General features: G+C 41.0%; 1 protein-coding gene across 1 annotated transcript in view; it reads left to right on the plus strand.

The window, feature by feature from the left end:
• The window catches only part of LPIN2 (lipin 2), a 245,089-nt gene that overhangs the window by 53,442 nt on the left and 176,411 nt on the right, over positions 1-15,236 (plus strand). The gene's annotated exons all lie outside the window — the stretch shown is intronic.

Here is a 15,236-nt window from a genome sequence, read left to right on the forward strand (position 1 = left end):
GTATCTTTTTCTCCTTCCTCAACGCATAATTAACACTGTTTTTGCAACCCCTAGAAGAATAAGTAGTGCTGGCTATTGGGCAGCATTGTGTTTTAAAAACTGGGCCTGGCGCATGGGTTTCTGAGCTCAGATATTGACACCACAGTATAATCAAGCCCTGCTCAAGAGTGTGTAGAACATGCAAACATTTTAAAGGAATTGTACAGCATAATCTAGCAAAGTAAATATTGCTTGTTTACTACAATGTTTTGTTTTCATTAATTAAGTTAGGCTGTGTGGATTACATTTTTAGTAAACTTCTGTTCTATCTAGGGACATGTGCTTTTGTTACAAGATAAGATTTGAAGATCTTGTATAACCTGTGCTGTAAACCAAATTAATAATATTCAATCTATAAAACCCTTGTTTTTAAATGTTTGGACTTTAAATATCGCTCCCAGTGACTGGATTTCCTAGATAAGCGGGGGATATAAGCTGGCCTTGTACCAAGTATAGCTCTGGGAACTTCTGATAAAATTACGGACAAGGAAGGTTCTGAGTTAGCAATTTTTAGTTTATCTGAGAATACAGAAGACAACAGGATGTCTGTATGAAGTAAAGCAAACCACAACACAGTTCCTTCAATATAAAATGCGCACACACACATATAATAAAATAAATATATATATATATATATATATATATATATATATATATATATATATATATATATATATATGTGTGTGTGTGTGTAAGTATTTGAAGAATAACTCATAATCATTTTGTCAGTAACATACAGATCTGTATGCTTTCTGAGATACTTAACCCCTCAATGACCAGACCATTTTTCAATTTTCTTACCCTTAAAGGGACAGTCTACACCAAAAATGTTCTTATTTAAAAAGAAAGATAATCCCTTTATTACCCATTCCCCGTTTTTGCTTTACCAAAAGTTATATTAATATACTTTTTACCTCTGCACCTTGTATCTAAGCCTTTGAAGACAGCCTCCTTATCTAAGTGCCTTTGACAGACATGCAGTGTAGTCAATCGGTGAAGACTCCTAAATAACTTCACAGGAGTGAGCACAATGTTATCTATATGACACATGTGAACTAGCACAGTCTAACTGTGAAAAACTTTCAAAATGCTCTGAGCTAGGAGGCGGTTTTCAACTGTTTAAAAATCAGTTTGAGCCTAGCTAGGTTTAGCTTTTCAAAAATACCATCAAGGGAACAAAGCAAATTTGATGATAATAGTAAATTGGAAAGTTGTTTAAAATTGCATGCCCTATCTGAATCATGAAAGTTTAGTTTTGACTTTACTGTCCCTTTAAGGACAAAGGCTATTTTTACATTTCTGCAGTGTTTGTGTTTAGCTGTAATTTTCTTCTTACTCATTTACTGTACCCACACATATTATATACCGTTTTTCTCGTCATTAAATGGACTTTCTAAAGATACCATTATTTTCTTCATATCTTATAATTTACTATAAAAAAAAATTATAAAATATGAGGAAAAAATGGAAAAAAACCACACTTTTTCTAACTTTGACCCCCAAAATCTGTTACACATCTACAACCACCAAAAATCACTGATGCTAAATAGTTTCAAAATTTTGTCCTGAGTTTAGAAATACCAATGTTTACCTTTTTTCTTTGCTTTTTTGCAAGGTATAGGGAAATAAATACAAGTAGCACTGTGCTATTTCCAACCCACTTTTTTTCAAAATTAGCGCTAGTTACATTGGGACACGGATATCTGTCAGGAATCCCTGAATTTCCCTTGACATGTGTGTGTGTGTGTATGTATATATATATATATATATATATATATATATATATATATATATATATATATATATATATATATATATATATATATATATATATATATATATATATATATATATATATATATATATATATATATATAATTTTTTTTTTTTAGAAGACAACCCAAAGTATTGATCTATGCCCATTTTTGTATATTTCATGCCACCGTTTCACCGCCAAATGTGATCAAATAAAAAAAAAAGTTCACTTTTTCACAAACTTTAGGTTTCCCACTGAAATTATTTACAAACCACTACTGCAATTATGGCACAAATGGTTGTAAATGCTTCTCTGGGATCCCCTTTGTTCAGAAATAGCAGACTTATATGGCTTTGGCTTTGCTTTTTGGTAATTAGAAGGCCGCTAAATGCTGCTGCGCACCACACGTGTTTTATGCCCAGCAGTGAAGGGGTTAATTAGGGAGCTTGTTGGGTTAATTTTAGCTTTAGTGTAGTGTAGTAGACAACCCCAAGTATTGATCCAGGCCAATTTTGGTATATTTCATGCCACCATTTCACAGCCAAATGCAAGCAAATAAAACTTTACATTTTTCACAATTTTAGGTTTCTCACTGAAATTATTTACAAACAGCTTGTGCAATTATGGCACAAATTGTTGTAAAAGCTTCTCTGGGATCCCCTTTGTTCAGAAATAGCAGACTTATATGGCTTTGGCGTTGCTTTTTGGTAATTAGAAGGCTGCTAAATGCTGCTGCGCACCACACGTGAATTATGCCCAGCAGTGAAGGGGTTAATTAGGTAGCTTGTAGGGAGCTTGCAGGGTTAATTTTAGCTTTAGTGTAGAGATCAGCCTCCAACCTGACACATCCCACCCCCTGATCCCTCCCAAACAGCTCTCTTCCCTCCCCCACCCTACAATTGTCCCCGCCATCTTAAGTACTGGCAGAAAGTCTGCCAGTACTAAATAAAAGGAGGTTTTTTTTTTTTTTTTTTAATAAAAATTAATAAAATATTTTAGCTGTGATGGATCCCTGATCCCCCCCCCCCCCAGCTCTCTAACCCTCCCCAGCTACCTAATTGCTGCCATCTTGGGTACTGGCAAGTTTGCCCCCAAAAACAAAAGTTTTTTTTTTTCTTTTGACCTTTTTAAACTTTTTCTGTAGTGTAGCAGCCCCCCCCCCCCCACAATACCCTCATCCCCCTCCCAGATCCTTTTATATTTAATTTCTCCAACATTGGTGTGTCCGGTCCACGGCGTCATCCTTACTTGTGGGATATCTCTTCCCCAACAGGAAATGGCAAAGAGTCCCAGCAAAGCTGGCCATATAGTCCCTCCTAGGCTCCGCCCACCCCAGTCATTCTCTTTGCCGTTGCACAGGCAACATCTCCACGGAGATGGTTAAGAGTTTTTTGGTGTTTAAATGTAGTTTTTATTCTTCTATCAAGTGTTTGTTATTTTAAAATAGTGCTGGTATGTACTATTTACTCTGAAACAGAAAAGGATGAAGATTTCTGTTTGTGAGAGGAAGATGATTTTAGCAGACAGTAACTAAAATCGATTGCTGTTTCCACATAGGACTGTTGAGATGAAGTAAGTTCAGTTGGGGGAAACAGTTAGCAGACTTTTCTGCTTAAGGTATGACTAGCCATATTTCTAACAAGACCATGTAATGCTGGAAGGCTGTCATTTCCCCTCATGGGGACCGGTAAGCCATTTTCTTAGTCAAACAAACAGAATAAAGGGCTTAATATGGGCTAAAAAACTGGTAGACATTTTTATGGGCTAAATCGATTGCTTTATTTGGGCATTTTATTCATATTTATGCTGACAATTCGCATTTATAAACTTGGGGAACGTTTATTAAACGGCAGGCACTATGTTAGACACCTTTTCCAGTCAGGGGCCTTCCTAGTTGTAGACTGAGCCTCATTTTCGCGCCATTACTGCGCAGTTGTTTTTTGAGAGCAGGGCATGCAGATGCATGTGTGAGGATCTGAAATTTGCTGGAAAAGCTTCTAGAAGGCGTCAATTGGTATCGTATTCCCCTCTGGGCTTGGTTGGGTCTCAGCAAAGGCTATAGCTGGGACTGTATAGGGGTTAGATTTGTAAACGGCTCCGGTTCCGTTATTTTAAGGGTAAAAAGCTCTGAAATTTGGTGTGCAATACTCTTAATGCTTTAAGACACTGTGGTGAAATTTTGGTAATTTTTGAACAATTCCTTCATACTTTTTCACATATTCAGTAATAAAGTGTTTTCTGTTTAAAATTTAAAGAGACAGTAACGGTTTTGTTTTAAAACGTTTTTTGTGCTTTGTTGACAAGTTTAAGCCTGTTTAACATGTCTGTGCCTTCGGATAAGCTATGTTCTATATGTATGAAAGCCAATGTGTCTCCCCATTTAAATTTATGTGATAATTGTGCCATAGCGTCCAAACAAAGTAAGGACAGTACTGCCACAGATAATGAAATTGCCCAAGATGATTCCTCAGATGAGGGGAGTAAACATGATACTACATAATCTCCTACTGTGTCTACACCAGTTTTGCCCACACAGGAGGCCCCTAGTACATCTAGTGCGCCAATGCTTATTACCATGCAACAATTAACGGCTGTAATGGATAACTCCATAGCAAATATTTTATCCAAAATGCCTACTTATCAGAGGAAGCGCGATTGCTCTGTTTTAAACACTGAAGAGCAGGAGGGCGCTGATGATAATTGTCCTGTCATACCCTCACACCAATCTGAAGGGGCCATGAGGGAGGTTTTGTCAGATGGGGAAATTTCAGATTCAGGAAAAATTTCTCAACAAGCTGAACCTGATGTTGTGACATTTAAATTTAAATTAGAACATCTCCGCGCACTGCTTAAGGAGGTGTTATCTACTCTGGATGATTGGGACAACTTGGTCATTCCAGAGAAATTATGCAAGATGGACAAGTTCCTAGAGGTTCCGGTGCACCCCGACGCTTTTCCTATACCCAAGCGGGTGGCGGACATAGTAAATAAGGAGTGGGAAAAGCCCGGCATACCTTTTGTTCCCCCCCATATATTTAAGAAATTATTTCCTATGGTCGACCCCAGAAAGGACTTATGGCAGACAGTCCCTAAGGTCGAGGGGGCAGTTTCTACTCTAAACAAACGCACTACTATTCCTATCGAAGATAGTTGTGCTTTCAAAGATCCTATGGATAAAAAATTGGAGGGTTTGCTTAAAAAGATTTTTGTACAGCAAGGTTACCTTCTACAACCCATTTCGTGCATTGTTCCTGTCACTACAGCAGCGTGGTTCTGGTTCGAGGAACTAGAAAACTCGCTTAGTAGAGAGACTCCATATGAGGAGGTTATGGACAGAGTTCACGCACTTAAGTTGGCTAACTCTTTTATTTTAGATGCCGCTTTGCAATTAGCTAGATTAGCGGCGAAAAATTCAGGGTTTGCTATCGTGGCGCGCAGAGCGCTTTGGCTAAAGTCTTGGTCAGCGGATGTGTCATCCAAGACAAAATTGCTTAACATCCCTTTCAAAGGTAAAAATCTATTTGGACCAGAATTGAAAGAGATTATTTCAGACATCACTGGGGGAAAGGGCCACGCCCTTCCACAAGATAGGCCTTTCAAGGCCAAAAATAATTCTAATTTTCGTTCCTTTCGCAATTTCAGGAACGGACCGGCCTCTAATTCTGCATCCTCTAAGCAAGAGGGTAATGCCTCACAACCCAAACCAGCCTGGAAACCGATGCAAGGCTGGAACAAGGGTAAGCAGGCCAAGAAGCCTGCCGCTACTAACAAAACAGCATGAAGGAGTACCGGATCTAGTGGGAGGCAGACTCTCTCTCTTTGCTCAGGCTTGGGCAAGAGATGTTCAGGATCCCTGGGCGCTAGAAATAGTTTCTCAGGGTTATCTCCTGGAATTCAGGGAACTACCCCCAAGGGGAAGGTTCCACATGTCTCACTTATCCTCAAACCAAATAAAGAGACAGGTGTTCTTACATTGTGTAGAAGACCTGTTAAAGATGGGAGTGATACACCCAGTTCCAATAAAGGAACAAGGAATGGGATTTTATTCCAATCTGTTCGTAGTTCCCAAAAAAGAGGGAACTTTCAGACCAATTTTGGATTTGAAGATCCTAATCAAATTTCTCAGGGTACCATCGTTCAAGATGGAAACCATTCGAACGATTCTACCCACTATCCAGGAAAGTCAATTTATGACTACCGTGGATCTAAAGGATGCGTACCTACATATTCCTATCCACAAAGAACATCATCAGTTCTTAAGGTTCGCTCTTCTGGACAAGCATTACCAGTTTGTGGCCCTCCCATTCGGGTTAGCCACTGCTCCAAGGATTTTCACAAAGGTACTAGGGTCCCTTCTAGCGGTTCTAAGACCGAGGGGCATTGCAGTAGTACCTTCCTTGGACGACATTCTAATACAAGCGTCGTCCCTGTCAAAAGCAAAGGCTCATACAAACATCGTTCTGGCCTTTCTCAGATCACACGGATGGAAGGTGAACATAGAAAAAAGTTCTCTGTCTCCGTCGACAAGAGTTCCCTTCTTGGGAACAATAATAGATTCCTTAGAAATGAGGATTTTTCTGACAGAGGTCAGAAAGTCAAAACTTCTAAGCTCTTGTCAAGTTCTTCATTCTGTTCCTCGTCCTTCCATAGCGCAGTGCATGGAAGTAGTAGGGTTGATGGTTGCAGCAATGGACATAGTTCCTTTTGCACGAATTCATCTAAGACCATTACAACTGTGCATGCTCAAACAGTGGAATGGGGACTATACAGACTTGTCTCCAATGATTCAAGTAGATCAGAAGACCAGAGATTCACTCCGTTGGTGGCTGACCCTGGACCATCTGTCCCAGGGAATGAGCTTCCGCAGACCAGAGTGGGTCATTGTCACGACCGACGCCAGTCTAGTGGGCTGGGGCGCGGTCTGGGAATCCCTGAAAGCTCAGGGTCTATGGTCTCGGGAAGAGTCTCTTCTCCCGATAAACATTCTGGAACTGAGAGCGATATTCAATGCTCTCAGGGCTTGGCCTCAACTAGCAAAGGCCAGATTCATAAGGTTCCAATCAGACAACATGACGACCGTTGCGTATATCAATCATCAGGGGGGAACAAGGAGTTCCCTGGCGATGAAAGAAGTGACCAAAATAATTCAATGGGCGGAGGATCACTCCTGCCACCTGTCTGCGATCCACATCCCAGGTGTGGAAAACTGGGAGGCGGATTTTCTGAGTCGTCAGACATTCCATCCGGGGGAGTGGGAACTCCATCCGGAGATCTTTGCCCAAATAACTCAATTATGGGGCATTCCAGACATGGATCTGATGGCGTCTCATCAGAACTTCAAGGTTCCTTGCTACGGGTCCAGATCCAGGGATCCCAAGGTGACTCTAGTAGATGCACTAGTAGCACCTTGGACCTTCAACCTAGCTTATGTATTTCCACCGTTTCCTCTCATTCCCAGGCTGGTAGCCAGGATCAATCAGGAGAGGGCCTCGGTGATCTTGTTAGCTCCTGCGTGGCCACGCAGGACTTGGTATGCAGACCTGGTGAATATGTCATCGGTTCCACCATGGAAGCTACCTTTGAGACAGGATCTTCTTGTTCAGGGTCCATTCGAACATCCAAATCTGGTCTCCCTCCAGCTGACGGCTTAGAGATTGAATGCTTGATTCTATCGAAGCGTGGGTTTTCAGATTCTGTGATAGATACTCTGGTTCAGGCCAGAAAACCGGTAACTAGAAAGATTTACCATAAAATATGGAAAAGATATATCTGTTGGTGTGAATCCAAAGGATTCCCATGGAATAAGATAAAAATTCCTAAGATTCTCTCCTTTCTACAAGAAGGTTTGGAGAAAGGATTATCTGCAAGTTCTCTAAAGGGACAGATCTCTGCTTTATCTGTCTTACTACACAAAAGACTGGCAGCCGTGCCAGATGTTCAAGCATTTGTTCAGGCTCTGGTTAGGATCAAGCCTGTTTACAGACCTTTGACTCCTCCCTGGAGTCTAAATCTAGTTCTTTCAGTTCTTCAAGGGGTTCCGTTTGAACCTTTACATTCCATAGATATTAAGTTACTATCTTGGAAAGTTTTGTTTTTGGTTGCAATTTCTTCTGCTAGAAGAGTTTCAGAGTTATCTGCTCTGCAGTGTTCTCCGCCCTATCTGGTGTTCCATGCAGATAAGGTGGTTTTGCGTACTAAGCCTGGTTTTCTTTCTAAGGTTGTTTCTAACAAAAATATTAACCAGGAGATAGTTGTACCTTCTTTATGTCCGAATCCAGTTTCCAGAATCCGGACGGCAGCCTCCTGAAAGAATCACAGCTCACTCCACTAGGGCTGTAGCTTCCACATGGGCCTTCAAGAACGAGGCTTCTGTTGACCAGATTTGTAAGGCAGCGACTTGGTCTTCACTGCACACTTTTGCCAAATTTTACAAATTTGATACTTTTGCTTCTTCGGAGGCTATTTTTGGGAGAAAGGTTTTGCAAGCTGTGGTGCCTTCCGTTTAGGTAACCTGATTTGCTCCCTCCCTTCATCCGTGTCCTAAAGCTTTGGTATTGGTTCCCACAAGTAAGGATGACGCCATGGACCGGACACACCAATGTTGGAGAAAACAGAATTTATGCTTACCTGATAAATTACTTTCTCCAACGGTGTGTCCGGTCCACGGCCCGCCCTGGTTTTTTAATCAGGTCTGATGAATTATTTTCTCTAACTACAGTCACCACGGTACCATATGGTTTCTCCTATATATATTTCCTCCTGTCCGTCGGTCGAATGACTGGGGTGGGCGGAGCCTAGGAGGGACTATATGGCCAGCTTTGCTGGGACTCTTTGCCATTTCCTGTTGGGGAAGAGATATCCCACAAGTAAGGATGACGCCGTGGACCGGACACACCGTTGGAGAAAGTAATTTATCAGGTTAGCATAAATTCTGTTTTTATTTAACTTTTTCCCCCTCTCCCTCTAATGATCTCATTGGTGTCGGTGGCTAAAGCATGCGCGCGCGCCCCTGCAGGCCCCCCCACATGCTTCCGGCACCGGATGCCGGGTAGCAATGGGCCGCCAACCTGCCTCCCTGCTACAGTCCGTCCGTCCGTCCCACCCACCCACCAACAAACAGCACCATCGCTACCGGTGCAGAGAGGGCCACAGAGTGGCTCTCTCTGCATCGGAGGCTTGTAAAAAGGTATTGCAGGATGCCTCCATATCGAGGCATCACTGCAATACCCTGAGGGCTGCTGGAAGCGATTGTGATCGCTTCCAGCACTCTGTTAGACAACTGACGTACCAGGTACATTTATTGTCATTAACTGTTTGCATGACGTACCTGGTATGTCAGTTGTCATTAAGGGGTTAAAGGGGCAGTGAACCCAAATTTTTTCTATTGTGATTCAGGTAGAGCATAACATTTTAAGCAACTTTCTAATTTACTCCTATTATACATTTTTCTTTATTCTCTTGGTATCTTTATTTGAAATGCAAGAATGTAAGTTTAGATGCCGCCCCATTTTTTGTGAACTACCTGGGTTGTTCTTGCTGATTGGTGGATAAATTCATCCACCAATAAAAAAGTGCTGTCCAGAGTACTGAACCAAAAAAACCCTTAGATGTCTTCTTTTTCAAATAAAGATAGCAAGAGAATGAAGAAAAATTGATAATAGAAGTAAATTAGAAAGTTGCTTAAAATGTCATGCTCTATCTGAATCACGAAAGAAAACATTTGGGTTCAGTGTCCCTTTAACCAGAGGTCATTCAGTAGGAAACAATGGGTTATTTGGGGAAATCCTGTTTTTATCACAATTGAACTGAAAGAGTAAATATGTATAACCTGAAAATTATAGAAATATCAACATTTAAACGTGCATGGGTTTGTTTGAGTTTTTATATAGAGGCATTTTGCAATATAGTTCCATATTCAAAAATGCTTCTAGTAAAAGTGATAGCTGTTTCAGCAGTATACGCACATATGCTACATGAGACTAGATCATTAGCATTTTAACACCATGCTTGCTTAAAGACCTTGCATGAGTATTGTATCAGGGTAACTTAATTTGTGTCATACAAGCTATTGTATGAATGCTGGTACTGGTACATGGGCCTTCAAAGCATATGTGTGTATGCCACTGAAAAGCAGTAATAAAGAAGTATATTGTAAAATGCTTCTATTTAACATTGAAATGCACCCATGTACATATATAGATTGCTGGTTTTATACTACAGCAATATTAAGTACATCTGTGTGTAATTTTAATAATTTATCTATGAAATTAACTTTTTTTTTTTAATTATTATTATTAACTTTGTAAGAAACAGGTTTCTTCACAAAGACTCTCATTCCATTCTATCAGAATGCCAGTCCGTTTGCTTATGGACTTAAAGGGACAGTAAATTATGATTCCCCCGCCCCCCCCCCCACCACTACAATTGTGCACAATTGGTTACGTCAATTCTATGCTCGCCGTATAAAAAATAAACATGCAAAGCCCATTTCTGATATCACCAGGCTCTCTTTACTTTTTTAAAAACCGACTTGAAGAGGAAAAAAAGGTTATTTCGTAGATAAGGTTATTCAATCACTAGCTGCCCATTCGCACTGTTCACTTCAGTGCTTCCATGCTGGTTAAAGCTGTTATTCAGTGCAGGAGCGCACTACATGCAAAAGAACAGCAAGATCAAGTGGTTTTTGATTAAAGAAAATAACAATTAGTGCCAGGAAGGAGGTCTTGAAGATATCAACTATGGACTTTGCGGAGTTTTACAAATATGTATATCTTTATTTTTTCAGAAAGTGAGCATATCATAAAAGTAAATTATTGTGCACATGCTGCACAATTGTAGTAAAAAAAATACTGCTTATAATGTCCATTTTAAGGACTAATAAATACAATAGATTTGCATAATCAACACATGCATGATAAAAAGACAATGTCATTTTACTTAGTCTGAACTTAAAGGGACAGTAAAGTCAAAATTTAAACGTTCATGATTCAGAGAGAGCATGCAATTTCTCCAACATTGGTGTGTCCGGTCCATGGCGTCATCCATAACTTGTGGGGAATATTCTCTTCCCCAACAGGAAATGGCAAAGAGCACAGCAAAAGCTGTCCATATAGTCCCTCCTAGGCTCCGCCCACCCCAGTCATTCTCTTTGCCGTTGCACAGGCAGCATCTCCACGGAGATGGTGAAGAGTATGTGGTGTTTAGTTGTAGTTTTTTATTCTACTATCAAGAGTTTGTTATTTTAAAATAGTGCTGGTATGTACTATTTACTCTGAAACAGAAAAAGATGAAGAGTTCTGTTTGTGAGAGGAATATGATTTTAGTAGCAGTAACTAAAATCGTTTGCTGTTTCCACATAGGACTGTTGAGATGAAATAACTTCAGTTGGGGGAAACAGTTGGCAGACTTTTCTGCTTAAGGTATGACTAGCCATATTTCTAACAAGACTGTGTAATGCTGGAAGTCTGTCATTTCCCCTCATGGGGACCGGTAAGCCATTTTCTTAGTCTCAAACAGAATAAAGGGCTTAATATGGGCTATAAAACTGGTAGACACTTTTATGGGCTAGATCGATTGCTTTATTTGGGCATTTTATACAGCTTGATGTTGAAATTCACACTTTATAAACTTTGGGGAACGTTTTTTTACGTCAGGCACTGGTTTAGACACCTTTCCAGTCAGGAAGGGCCTTCCCTGTAGTAGGCTGAGCCTCATTTTCGCGCCATTATTGCGCAGTTACTTTTGAGAGCAGGACATGCAGCTGCATGTGTGTGGGTCTGAAAGTAGTTGAAAAGGTTCCTAGAAGGCTTCATTTGGTATCGTAAAGTCGCAGCAAAGGCTGTAGCTGGGACTGTAGAGGGGTTAAAACTGTAACCGACTCCGGTTTCCTCATTTTAAGGGTTAAAGGTCTGCAATGCTTTGAATGCTTTAAGACACTGTGGTGAAAATTTGGTTAAATTTGAACAATTCCTTCATAGTTTTTCACATATTCAGTAATAAAGTGTGCCCTGTTTAAAATTTAAAGAGACAGTAACGGTTTTGTTTTAAAACGGTTTTTGTACTTTATTGACAAGTTTAAGCCTGTTTAACATGTCTGTACCTTCAGATAAACTATGTTCTGTATGTATGGAAGCCAATGTGTCTCCCCCTTCAAAATTGTGTGATAATTGTGCCATAGCGTCCAAACAAAGTAAGGACAGTACTGCCACAGATAGTAAAGTTGCCCAAGATGATTCATCAGATGAAGGGAATAGACATAGTTCTACATAATCTCCTTCTGTGTCTACACCAGTTTTGCCCACGCAGGAGACCCCTAGTACTTCCACGTCCTTCCATAGCTCAGTGCATGGAAGTAGTAGGGTTGATGGTTGCAGCAATGGACATAGTTCCTTTTGCACGAATTCATCTAAGACCATTACAACTGTGCATGCTGAAACAGTGGAATGGGGACTATACAGACTTGTCTCCAGTGATTCAAGTAGATCAGAAGACCAGAGACTCACTCCGTTGGTGGCTAACCCAGGACCACCTGTCCCAGGGAATGAGTTTCCGCAGACCAGAGTGGGTCATCGTCACGATGGACGCCAATCTAGTGGGCTGGGGCGCGGTCTGGGACCCCCTGAAAGCTCAGGGGCTATGGTCTCGGGAAGAGTCTCTTTTCCCGATAAACATTCTGGAACTGAGAGCGATATTCAATACTCTCAGGGCTTGGCCTCAACTAGCAAAGGCCAGATTCATAAGATTCCAATCAGACAACATGACGACTGTTGCTTACATCAACCATCAGGGGGGAACAAGGAGTTCCCTGGCGATGAGAGAAGTGACCAAAATCATAAAATGGGCGGAGGATCATTCCTGCCACCTATCTGCGATCCACATCCCAGGAGTGGAAAACTGGGAGGCGGATTATCTGAGTCGTCAGACATTCCATCCGGGGGAGTGGGAACTCCACCCGGAGATTTTTGCCCAGTTGACTCAATTATGGGGCATTCCAGACATGGATCTGATGGCGTCTCGTCAGAACTTCAAGGTTCCTTGCTACGGGTCCAGATCCAGGGATCCCAAGGCGACTAGTGGATGCATTAGTAGCGCCTTGGACCTTCAACCTAGCTTATGTGTTTCCACCGTTTCCTCTCATTCCCAGGCTGGTAGCCAGGATCAAGCAGGAGAGGGCATCGGTGATCTTGATAGCTCCTGCGTGGCCACGCAGGACTTGGTATGCAGACCTGGTGAATATGTCATCGGCTCCACCATGGAAGCTACCTTTGAGACAGGATCTTCTAGTACAAGGTCCATTCGAACATCCAAATCTAGTTTCCCTTCAACTAACGGCTTGGAAATTGAACGCTTGATTTTATCTAAGCGTGGGTTTTCGGATTCTGTAATAGATACTCTGATACAAGCCAGAAAACCTGTAACTAGAAAGATTTACCATAAAATATGGAAAAGATATATCTGTTGGTGTGAATCCAAGGGATTCTCATGGAGTAAGATCAAAATTCCTAGGATCCTTTCCTTTCTCCAAGAAGGTTTGGATAAGGGATTATCAGCGAGTTCTCTAAAGGGACAGATTTCTGCTTTATCTGTCTTATTACACAAACAACTGGCAGCTGTGCCTGATGTTCAAGCTTTTGTTCAGGCTTTGGTCAGGATCAAGCCTGTTTACAGACCTTTGACTCCTCCCTGGAGTCTGAATTTAGTTCTTTCAGTTCTTTAAGGGGTTCTGTTTGAACCTCTACATTCCATAGATATCAAGATATTATCTTGGAAAGTTCTGTTTTTGGTTGCTATTTCTTCTGCTAGAAGAGTTTCTGAGTTATCTGCTTTGCAGTGTAATCCGCCCTATCTGGTGTTCCATTCAGATAAGGTTGTTTTGCGTACTAAACCTGGTTTCCTTCCAAAGGTTGTTTCCAACAAGAATATTAACCAGGAAATAGTTGTGCCTTCTTTGTGTCCGAATCCAGTTTCAAAGAAGGAACGTTTGTTACACAATTTAGATGTAGTTCGTGCTTTAAAGTTCTATTTAGAAGCAACAAAGGATTTCAGACAAACGTCTTCTCTGTTTGTCGTTTATTCTGGCAAGAGGAGAGGTCAAAAAGCTACTGCTACCTCTCTTTCCTTTTGGCTGAAAAGCATCATCCGATTGGCTTACGAGACTGCCGGACGGCAGCCTCCTTAACGCATCACAGCTCACTCTACTAGGGCTGTGGCTTCCACATGGGCCTTCAAAAACGAGGCTTCTGTTGATCAGATATGTAAGGCAGCGACTTGGTCTTCCCTGCACACTTTTGCCAAATTCTACAAATTTGATACTTTTGCTTCTTCGGAGGCTATTTTTGGGAGAAAGGTTTTGCAAGCCGTGGTGCCTTCCATTTAGGTAACCTGATTGGCTCCCTCCCTTCATCCGTGTCCTAAAGCTTTGGTATTGGTTCCCACAAGTTATGGATGACGCCGTGGACCGGACACACCAATGTTGGAGAAAACAGAATTTATGCTTACCTGATAAATTACTTTCTCCAACGGTGTGTCCGGTCCACGGCCCGCCCTGGTTTTTTAATCAGGTTTGATGAATTTCTTTCTTTAACTACAGTCACCACGGCACCCTATAGTTTCTCCTGTTTTTTTTCTCCTGTCCGTCGGTCGAATGACTGGGGTGGGCGAAGCCTAGGAGGGACTATATGGACAGCTTTTGCTGTGCTCTTTGCCATTTCCTGTTGGGGAAGAGAATATTCCCCACAAGTTATGGATGACGCCGTGGACCGGATACACCGTTGGAGAAAGTAATTTATCAGGTAAGCATAAATTCTGTTTTTAAACAACTTTCCAATTTACTTCTGTTTCCAAATTTGCTTCCTTCTATTGGTATCTTTTATTGAAGAGTAAAACTAGGTAGGCTCATAAGAGCTCAGGAGTGTACACGTGTCTTAAGTACTCTATGGCAGCAGTGGTTTGCAACATTGTATAAGAAAGCTACAAATAATGTGGCAAAATACTGCTGCTATAGAGTACTAAAGACACGTGCACCCTCCTCAGCACTTACGAGCCTACCTACTTTTACTCTTCAATAAAAGATAGAAAGCGAACAAAGCAAATTTGTTAACAGAAGTCAATTTGAAAGTTGTTTAAAATTGCATGCTATCTCTGAATCAAGAAAGTTTAATTTTGACTTTACTGTCCCTTTAAAATTAGTAGTAGATTTATTTATTTTTTCTGAAAAATGTCAGTTATGTCTATTTCCACTCCTCCTGCATCATGTGACAGCCATTAGCCAATCAAAAATGCATAAACATATATTCTGTGAATGCTTGCAGATGCTCAGCAGGAGAAAGCGTGCATATAAAAAGACTGCTCATTTTGTTAATGGAAGGGAATTGGAAAGTTGTTAAATTGTCTGCTCTATCTGAATCATGAAAGTTTAATTTTGACTTGAGTGACCCTTGAG

This window comes from Bombina bombina, chromosome 5 (genome assembly GCF_027579735.1).
Source record: "Bombina bombina isolate aBomBom1 chromosome 5, aBomBom1.pri, whole genome shotgun sequence".
Lineage (NCBI taxonomy): Eukaryota > Metazoa > Chordata > Amphibia > Anura > Bombinatoridae > Bombina > Bombina bombina.